Source organism: Vicia villosa, linkage group LG7 (genome assembly GCF_029867415.1).
Source record: "Vicia villosa cultivar HV-30 ecotype Madison, WI linkage group LG7, Vvil1.0, whole genome shotgun sequence".
NCBI classification, from domain to species: Eukaryota; Viridiplantae; Streptophyta; class Magnoliopsida; order Fabales; family Fabaceae; genus Vicia; species Vicia villosa.
The window spans coordinates 125,248,571-125,258,687 of record NC_081186.1 but is presented as its reverse complement, the minus strand read 5'-3'; positions in this window follow the sequence as shown (position 1 = coordinate 125,258,687).

Below are 10,117 nucleotides of genomic sequence, written 5' to 3'. Positions count from 1 at the left end.
AGCAAGTGTATGCTTCACCGGGGAATGATAGCTTTGTGAGAAAAACTTACCTATCCACATTATCGACTATCAGCACAGGGATAGACTTGTTAATAATGCGAAGGTGAAAAGTGTGAAACCGTATTACCGACTATCAGCATTGTGATAGACTTGACAAGGTAAAAAGAGTTTCAAAGGTTCGGTTAATATTACCGACTATCAGCCTTGTGATAGACATGTTTAATAATATAACCAGAACAAAAGGTTACCGACTATCAGCCTTGTGATAGCGGGTTTGAAGACATGATCAATTATCAGCCGAGTGATAAAATGATCCTGGAGACTTACTGGTTATTCAGCCTTGTGAACAGTAATAAGGCCCTGATTGTCAAATGGTCTTCATGATTGATTTCCTTGAGGGGAAAAAGCTTTTGAAAGAGACATAAGCTGCTCAGATGATGAGGCTATTGCTTATTGTCTGTTTTTCACGACTCTATTTGGTGGAATCGGAATTTGAATCTTTGGTAAAGATAGAGTTCTAACCAAGAATGAATTGGAAAGAGACAGTCAAACAAGACTTTGTACCCATGAGGAATGAACTCAACTGGGGATTTTCTCCTTTGTTTTGAGAGGAGAAACTAAAGCAACCTTCTTCCACGAGGAATGATCTCAGTGGGGAACTGGAGAAAGAAAGGATGTTATTTCTGCTTATGGGTGACAACCTACTGGGGAGATGACACGCCCATACTTGTTTCTTTTTTTCTTTCTTTTTTTTTCTTTTCTTTCTCTTCCTTTTTCTTTTTTTTTTTGGGATAGATATATCCTAAACAAGTGATTTTAAAACAGATATTGAAAAAAATGCAAGAATGCATAAATGATGCAAATATGTATGAATGATGAATGTCATGAATGTCGCATGCATGCTGACGATACTGACAGACAAGGAAGTATATACTGGAGAAGGACCGACGTCGCAATACAACCAGATACTTGGCAAATGTTCTTCAACACGGTGTAGATAGCACGGGTGATGAATGGTGTTGCATGTTTTAAACTTCTCTGGGGAAGATAAACATCTTTTCTCATTGAGATGGAAGAACCTTTTCACTGGAGATGGAAAATCTTCGTGACTGGGGATAAAAGACCTTCTTCACTGGGGGATAGAAGAGCTTTTCCTATCATAATCTTTGATTCATCCTATGGAGATGGCTGTTAATGTTCCTTCTGTTGTTCACAACTCAAAGGAAAGTTTCGCTTTTATTTTGAAAAAGAGAAGTAAATTCATTTAAAACTTTTTTTCTTTTTGTTTCAAAAGTGAATAACACAATTAAAGCGTCATTTTTCAAGCTAAAAGAAATTAGAGATTGCAAACAAATGGGCACAAGGCTCAAATTTATTTAATAGGATGGCAATCAGCTAAAGGCGTGATTCCATAGAGTATTTACAAAAGTTGGAAATGGTAATTATGCGGAAAAGGCTACATTGAAAGCAATAACCACTATTCCCCCCAACAACTTTGAGTTCCAACTGTGCTTGTCGCTTCAGATTGGCGATGATTTGATCGAAGTTCCTTTGATGAAAAAGACTCTTCAGGTGACGAAGTACGGACTGATGCAGTTACTTTGTCATAAATCCCTAATTTTTGCCTAGATTGCCCTTTCAGGTTTTCAATCTACCAGGATGAATTTTTTCTGTTTATTGTCTCTAATTTTTGCCTGGACCGCCCTTTCGGGTTTTCAGTCCACCGAGACGCTCATTTTTGCCTAAGTCGCCCTTTGCGGGTTTTCAACTTACCGAGCTGTTCTTTTGTATTTTTTTAGACAAAGTATTTCTTGACTGCATCAGCATTTACAGGATATGGGAGTTCATCACCATCCATGGTTGCAAGAGTCATGGCGCCGCCAGAAAATGTTCTTTTGACAACATACGGGCCTTCGTAATTAGGAGACCATTTGCCCCTAGAATCTGGTTGAAAAGACAAGATCTTTTTAAGCACGAGGTCGCCTTCTTGAAATTCACGAGGTCGAACCTTTTTGTTGAAAGCTTGTTTCATCCTTGCTTGGTATAACTGTCCATGGCAAAGAGCAGTCATACGTTTTTCTTCGATTAAGTTCAACTGATCGTATCTACTTTGACACCATTCAGCCTCTGATAACTTAGTTTCCATGAGGACTCTCATTGATGGGATTTCAACTTCTACGGGGAGCACAGCTTCCATGCCGTATACTAGAGAAAAGGGAGTTGCCCCTGTTGAAGTACGCACTGAAGTACGGTACCCATGTAAAGCAAATGGCAGCATTTCATGCCAGTCTTTGTAAGTGACGACCATTTTCTGGACGATCTTCTTAATGTTCTTGTTGGCAGCTTCGACGGCGCCGTTCATTTTTGGTCTGTAAGGAGAAGAGTTATGATGCTCAATCTTGAATTCCTCACACAATTCTTTCATCATTTTGTTGTTCAAGTTTGAACCATTGTCAGTAATGATCTTGCTGGGAACACCATATCGGCAAATGATGTTATTCTTGATAAACCTCACAACCACTTGTCTTGTAACATTGGCGTAAGATGCTGCTTCGACCCATTTGGTGAAGTAATCAATTGCTACCAAGATGAAACGATGACCGTTTGAAGCTTTCGGTTCGATCATCCCAATCATGTCGATACCCCACATGGAAAAAGGCTATGGAGATGAGAGAATGTTGAGTAGAGTTGGTGGCACATGGATCTTATCTGCGTAGATCTGGCACTTGTGACATCTCTTCACGTGTTTGTAACAGTCAGATTCCATTGTCAACCAATAGTATCCTGCTCTTAAGATCTACTTGGACATTGCATGCCCATTTGAATGAGTTCCAAAGGACCCTTCATGCACTTCATGCATTAACATGTCTGCTTCGTGTCTGTCCACGCATCTGAGCAAAACCATGTCGAAATTTCTTTTGTATAGCACATCTCCGTTCAGGAAGAAACTGCCAGAAAGTCTTCTTAGAGTCTTCTTATCTTTGTTTGATGCCCCAAGCGGGTACTCTTGAGTTTGAAGGAAGCGTTTGATGTCGTGAAACCACGGTTTATCATCGATGACCGCTTCAGTTGCAAACACATAGGCGGGCCTTTCAAGGCGCGTGATTCTGACTTTAGGCATATCATTCCAATGATTGACTTTGAACATGGAAGATAGAGTAGCCAAGGCGTCTGCCATTCGATTCTGATCTCGAGGTATATGATGCAATTCAACCTTGTTGAAGAAAGTCAACAGACGTCTTGCATAATCTCTGTAAGGAATCAAGCCAGGGTGGTAAGTTTCCCACTTGTCTTTGATTTGGTTGATCACGAGAGCTGAATCTCCATATATGTCAAGGATCTTGATCCTTAAGTCAATGGCTTCTTCGAGACCCATGATACAAGCTTCATATTCTGCGATGTTGTGGTGCAATCAAATAGCAGTCTGGCAGAGAACGGGATATGAGTACCCTTGGGAGTGATGATGATTGCCCCAATTCCATTGCCAAAAGCGTTTACTGCTCCATCAAAAATTAGGCCCCATCTTGATCCAGGCTCAGGACCTTCTTCAGGTAATGGTTCGTCACAATCTTTCATCTTCAAGTACAAGACATCTTCATCAGGAAAGTCAAACTTGAGAGATTGATATTCATTAATTGGTTGATGCGCCATGTGATCGGCGATAATGCTTCCTTTGACCGCTTTTTGAGCACGGTATTCAATGTCATATTCGGATAACAGCATTTGCCATCGGGCAATCCTTCCTGTTAAGGCAGGCTTTTCAAAGACATACTTGATCGGATCCATTTTGGAGATTAACCAAGTAGTATTGTTGATCATGTATTGGCGGAGACGTTTTGAAGCCCAGGCCAAAGCACAACATGTTTTTTCGAGCATGGAGTAACGAGACTCACAATCTATGAATTTCTTACTCAAGTAATAGATGGCATGCTCCTTCTTACCGGTTTCATCTTGCTGTCCAAGCATACAGCCCATGGATTCTTCCAACACGGTAAGGTACATGATTAGTGGTCTTCCTTCAACTGGAGGAATCAATATTGGTGGTTCTAACAGGTACTCTTTGATACTGTCAAACGCTTTTTGGCAATCTTCAGTCCATACAACCCCTTGATCTTTGCGGAGAAGCTTGAAAATTGGCCCACATGTAGCAGTCATTTGAGAGATAAATCTGGAGATGTAGTTCAATCGTCCGAGAAATCCTCTTACTTGCTTTTCAGTTTTTGGTGCAGGCATCTCTTGAATAGCTCTGACTTTGTCGGGATCTACTTCAATACCTCTTTGGCTGACAATGAAACCCAAGAGTTTTCCAGATCTAACCCCAAAAGTACATTTGTTAGGATTCAAGCGAAGCTGATATTTCCTTAGTCGTTGAAACAACTTCAAAAGGTATTCAATATGTTCTTCTTCTGTGCTGGACTTGGCTATCATGTCGTCCACATAGACTTCAATTTCTTTATGCATCATGTCATGAAAGAGAGTAGTCATTGCCCTTTGGTAAGTTGCGCCTGCATTCTTTAATCCAAATGGCATCACTTTGTAGCAAAATGTACCCCATGGGGTGATGAAAGATGTCTTCTCCATGTCTTCAGGAGCCATCTTGATCTGATTATAACCGGAGAACCCGTCCATGAAGGAAAAGACATTGAACTTAGTGGTGTTATCAACCAGCATGTCGATATGCGGTAATGGAAAGTCATCTTTTGGACTGGCCTTGTTCAAGTAACGGTAGTCAACACACATTCTGACTTTGCCATCTTTCTTCGGAACTGGCACTATGTTGGCCAACCATTGAGGATACTCTGAGGTGACAAGAAAACCTGCGTCGAGCTGTTTCTGAACTTCCACTTTGATCTTGTTAGCCATATCAGGGTGAGTCCTTCGCAATTTCTGCTTAACTGGCGGACATTCTGGCTTTAATGGCAAGTAATGCTGAACAATATTGGTATCCAACCCAGGCATGTCTTGGTAGGACCAGGCAAACACGTCAACATATTCTTTGAGAAGGTCTGTCAACTTACTCTTGATATCAGCATCAAGCAGCGATCCAATGGTCACTTCTTTTTTGTCTTCTTCAGAACCCAAGTTGATCTTTTCTAAAGGCTCTTTGTGAGGCAGAATGGCTCTTTCCTCGTGCTTAAGTAATCGAGAGATCTCGTCCGGGATCTCCTTTTCTTCCTCTTCTTCGGCTTCGAACACAGGAAACTCAAAGTTGGGAGAGGGCATAGGGTTATTGCATTCAATGGGTTTATCAATAGTAAATCTGCACATGTGATTTATATTTATTTCAGAAAATTTATGAATGCAAGAGTGTATGCAGATTTTTTTTGAGAAAGTTTTTTTTTTATTTTATTTTGGTTTTTTAGGATTACCATTTCCAAAAAAAGCAAAAATAAAACATATAATGTAGGGAATTCAAAATGACACTTTATTTATGATTCATCTTTGAAGCAAAGCCCTAAACACAAACTCATTTGTCTTGGGCAGGACAAAGAGGGAAACTTTTAAAACAAACCCCTATACACAAAGTTATTTGGGCGGAACATTTAAAAGCAAAGCCCTATAAAACATCTCTCTGCTTTGGGCAAGGAAGGAGGTCAAAATAACAGCGAGGTGATTACTTTGAGCGGCGAACAACATTCGGAACGTCGACAGCCTTCCAGTAGCAACGAACTCCTCTGTGTATTATGTATTCAGGAAAATTCTCCTCAGAATTATCTTCAGTATTGACATTGACCGCTGGTCGAGCAGGATTTGAAGGTCCTGGTTTGTCAACCTTGTTCTTTGTAGAGTTGAAACGGTCTTCTTCTATTTCTTGAAGAGCATAAGACGAGTTACAATCTTCAGAATTTTCAGGATGTATTTCCCAGTCTCCAGGATGAAGAGACTCATTGTCAGCGACACTTTCTGAGTCAGTTGCGGGACCATCTTCCCCTTCATCTTCAAAAATGGCATTTATGTGATAATAACCATCTTTAGGATTATAAACCTTGGCAGATGTATTGAATCCGAAATCTTCAGTAATTTCAGGTTGCTGAGAAAATTGACAGGGTTGATAAGCCTCTTCTGGTTGACTGTTATATCCAAAGGGATCTCCCCATCCAGTTGGTTGGATGTCCTCAATCGCAATCTTTGAACTTTCAGGTGCAGTGTATTTCACCATATAATCAAATTTTTCACTTGGTTGTCCCAAGGTGTCCCAGATCTCTGCAGGAATAGGCTCAATTTCATTGCCTTTGGATTTCTGTGACGGAGGATATGGTTCTTCCTGAGATATGTATCCCGAGTCATTGAGATAACATTTCCATTCTTCTTCAGGATCAGGTAGATCTTCTTCGATGCATTCTTCGATAAGGACATTAACCTCTTGAGGAATCGGGTTAAGGAATCCTCCACTAATGAATGTATCTTTGATCAGACGAAGGGTTTCATCCTTCTTAGTGCAGTTTGAGAATGTTGGTGAACATCCGAGCCCTGCTCTAGTTTCATTCTTGGTCGGGATCACAACTTGCCCCCAGCCAGTGGTAGTTCCATCTTTCACTACTTTTACTGCCTCTTTGTAAGAAGAGATCGATGCTTTCTTTTTGGAAGATTCGTCTTCTAAAGAGAGACCTTGGAATGGAGTTCCTTCCACATCATCAGCACCGATGAAAGAGAAATTGGATAAATGGCTCACCATCAAGGCTTGTTCTCCACTTATTGTTACCAATTTTCCATTTGTTACAAACTTTAACTTTTGATGGAGCGTAGAAGTTACTGCCCCTGCTTCATGGATCCATGGTCGTCCTAACAGACAGCTATAAGCAGCTTGAATGTCCATGACCTGGAAGGTGATTTGAAATGTATGTGGACCAATTGTCATGGGAAGGTTGACTTCGCCAATAACCGATTTTCGCGATCCATCAAATGCTTTGACAACTACACCACTGAACTTCATAGGCATTCCTTGGTAAGACAAGCGAGCAAGAGTCGTCTTTGGCATCACATTCAAGGAAGATCCGGTGTCTACCAACACATTGGACAAAGAGTCTGACTGACAGTTCATAGAAATGTGCAAAGCAAGATTGTGATTTTTACCCTCCTCGGGGAGTTCTTCATCACAGAAACTTAAATTGTTACAAGCTGTTATGTTGGCTATTATCCCATCAAAGTGATCAACAGTCACATCATGGTCTACAAAAGCTTGATCCAAGACCTTCATCAGGGCTTCCCTGTGGGCTTCTGAATTCAACAGCAATGAAAGTATTGAGATTTTTGAAGGAGTCTGCATAAGCTGATCCACAATCTTGTATTCACTTCTTTTGATAAGCTTCAAAATTTCGTCAAAATCTGGATTGACATTGGTTCCACTGGACTGACCAACATCAGTGTTTGTATTACTGACAGGAGTTTCCACAGGATTCCCCACTGGTGTATTGACATGATTTTGTCCGGTTGCAGGAGCAATAGGTTGCTTTGAAGGTAGTGGAGTATACACACGTCCACTTCTTGTTACTCGACTCACATCAGCGATGTTTACGACAGATGAAAGAGTAGGTAAAGGAACTTCTTGTCCATTCTTTATCATTGTAGCATTATAGTTGTATGGAACTGCCTTATCAGAGTCATAAGGAACAGGTCCAGGTAGACAGATGATCAAAGGAGCAACAGGAACCTTAGGCTTGTTGTAAGTAACTTCTATGCGCTCAGGCATGTTGAAATGAGGAACGATGATGTTAACTTTAGGCATTTCCGAGTTGATATCTGAGACTAAAAGCTCATGCGGATAACATCCTATCATGTTAACTTCATTTTCATCCCTATTTCTGTAGATCTGAAGAGTACCATTATCCAACAGAACTTGGAGATCTCTTCTCACAATCGAACATCCGTGAGGATCTACACAACATATGCTACAGGAACCGTAGTGATGCTGGCGAAAATTCGGCCCTCGACAGAGAGTGGCGTGCATTTGTACCAAATCGGCTCTTGAGTAATTGATATTATAGACTCGGTACGGACCAGGACATCCATACACCATGTTTACAACATGCCCTCCATGATTGGGCAGTGGATTTGCTTGCACATTTGGATTCAAATTTCTGAATGAGAGGAGATTAGATTTAACCAACCTCTGAACTTCATATTTCAAGGCTATGCAATGCTCAAGATCATGGCCAGGTGCTCCTTGATGATAAGGGCATTATACCTCAGCTTTGTACCACCATGGAAGTTTCTCAGGTACTGGTGGTGGTGCTTTAGTTTGAACAAGACCTCTTTCAATCAAAGCAGGGTACAACTCTGTGTAGGTCATTGGAATCGGATCAAACTGTGGAGCTCTTTGTACACGATTCTGATTATTGTTCAACTGCTGAGCCTGTTGTCGAGGCTGTTGTTGTTGAAACTGTGGAGTATATCCCGGATTCGGTGCTGTATTAACGACTGGTGTGATAGCAGCAATCTGTCGTTGACGATTGACGTTCCCTCTTGACCTTCCTTGGGACACCATGTCAACACTTTGTTCCTTCTTCTTTTGGAAACCACTTCCGAACTTTTTGGTTCCGCTTGAAGATCCACCTTCTTTAGTCAGACGTCCGGTTCGGACTCCTTCTTCTAGACGCATCCCCATGTTTACCATTTCGGTGAAATCACTTGGAGCACTAGCAATCATGCGTTCATAATAAAACGGACTGAGAGTATTCAAGAAGATCTTTGTCATCTCTTTCTCTTTTAACGGTGGATTAATCTGAGCAGCAGTTTCTCTCCATCGTTGGGCATATTCTTTGAAAGCTTCATGGTCTTTCTGAGCCATGGACCGCAGCTGATCTCTATCTGGAGCCATATCCGAGTTATACTTGTATTGTCGGACAAAGGCCTCACCTAGGTCATTAAATGTTCGAATATTAGTGCTATCCAAGCCTGTGTACCACTTCAGTGCGGCACCAGTCAAACTGTCTTGAAAGTAATGGATAAGCAACTGATGATTATCTGCATAAGTAGACATCTTTCTGGCATACATCACAAGATGGCTTTGTGGACAAGAACTTCCTTTGTACTTCTCAAAGTCAGGGACCTTGAATTTAGCAGGTATTTGTACACTGGGAACCAAACATAGCTCCTGGGCATTCTTTCCAAACAAATCTTTGCCACGAATAGCTTTGACTTCCAGTTGAATCTTGTTGAACTGTTCTTGGAGATCTTCCACAAGATTACGCTGATTTGTGCTATCACCTTGATCATGATAAATCTCATTGCCATCATAAGGAACTGTGTGAACCGTAGGGGTCGGAACTGTCATAGTGGGTTGAGAAAGTGCCATAGTGATTTGGGAAAAAGTTACCCCTGAATGTGGAATAAACGCCGAACCTCGTGCAGCAGGCGCTTCAGTTGTAGTTGTTTGAACTCCAGAGAAATTATGGCGGAAACCTGTACCAAAGCTGAAAGGCGTGCCCCAACCTTCTGGCATGGAGAAAGATGGAATACCGAATGCAACTGTAGAAACTGGAGTAGTGACTTCAGATGTTACTGTTGCTTGACTGTTGGGTGGCGGCGACTGATTCTGTGCGGCCATTAAGGAGTCAACCAGAGTAGTGAGACTTTCCAACTTTTCCTGAAGGGTGGTCACTGTACCACGGAGCTCAATATTCTCTTGTTCAGAGTGTTCCATTACTCTTCTTCTGCTTGAACGAGTATTGTATCTGTGATCTGATTGCGAGCGCGGTCGAGAAACTTTGAGACGCGACAGCTTGACGATCTAATGGAGAAAGATCCAAAAGATGAGACTCTATACAACAGACTCGATATGCAGAATGATGTATGCAAAAAGAAGTTTATGATTTTTCCAATTATTTTAGAGATTATTTCCTTGCAAACATTGGAACACAAACAAATCTTTTATTCATTCATTTTTTATTGCAATAATGGGAAATGTTACAACATTGGAGCGTAGCTCCTTACAAAAGCAAATGATAAATAAAAAAGCTAAACAAATCCTAAACATCTTCATCAGACGAAGAACCAAATGCATTGTGCAGCTTGAGCTTCATGATTTCTTTCCCATAGTAAGCTTTCAACTCGGCCTTTTCGGTCCTCAGTTTGTCAACAACATTCCTCCAATCATCAGGAGTCGGAGCATTGCTTG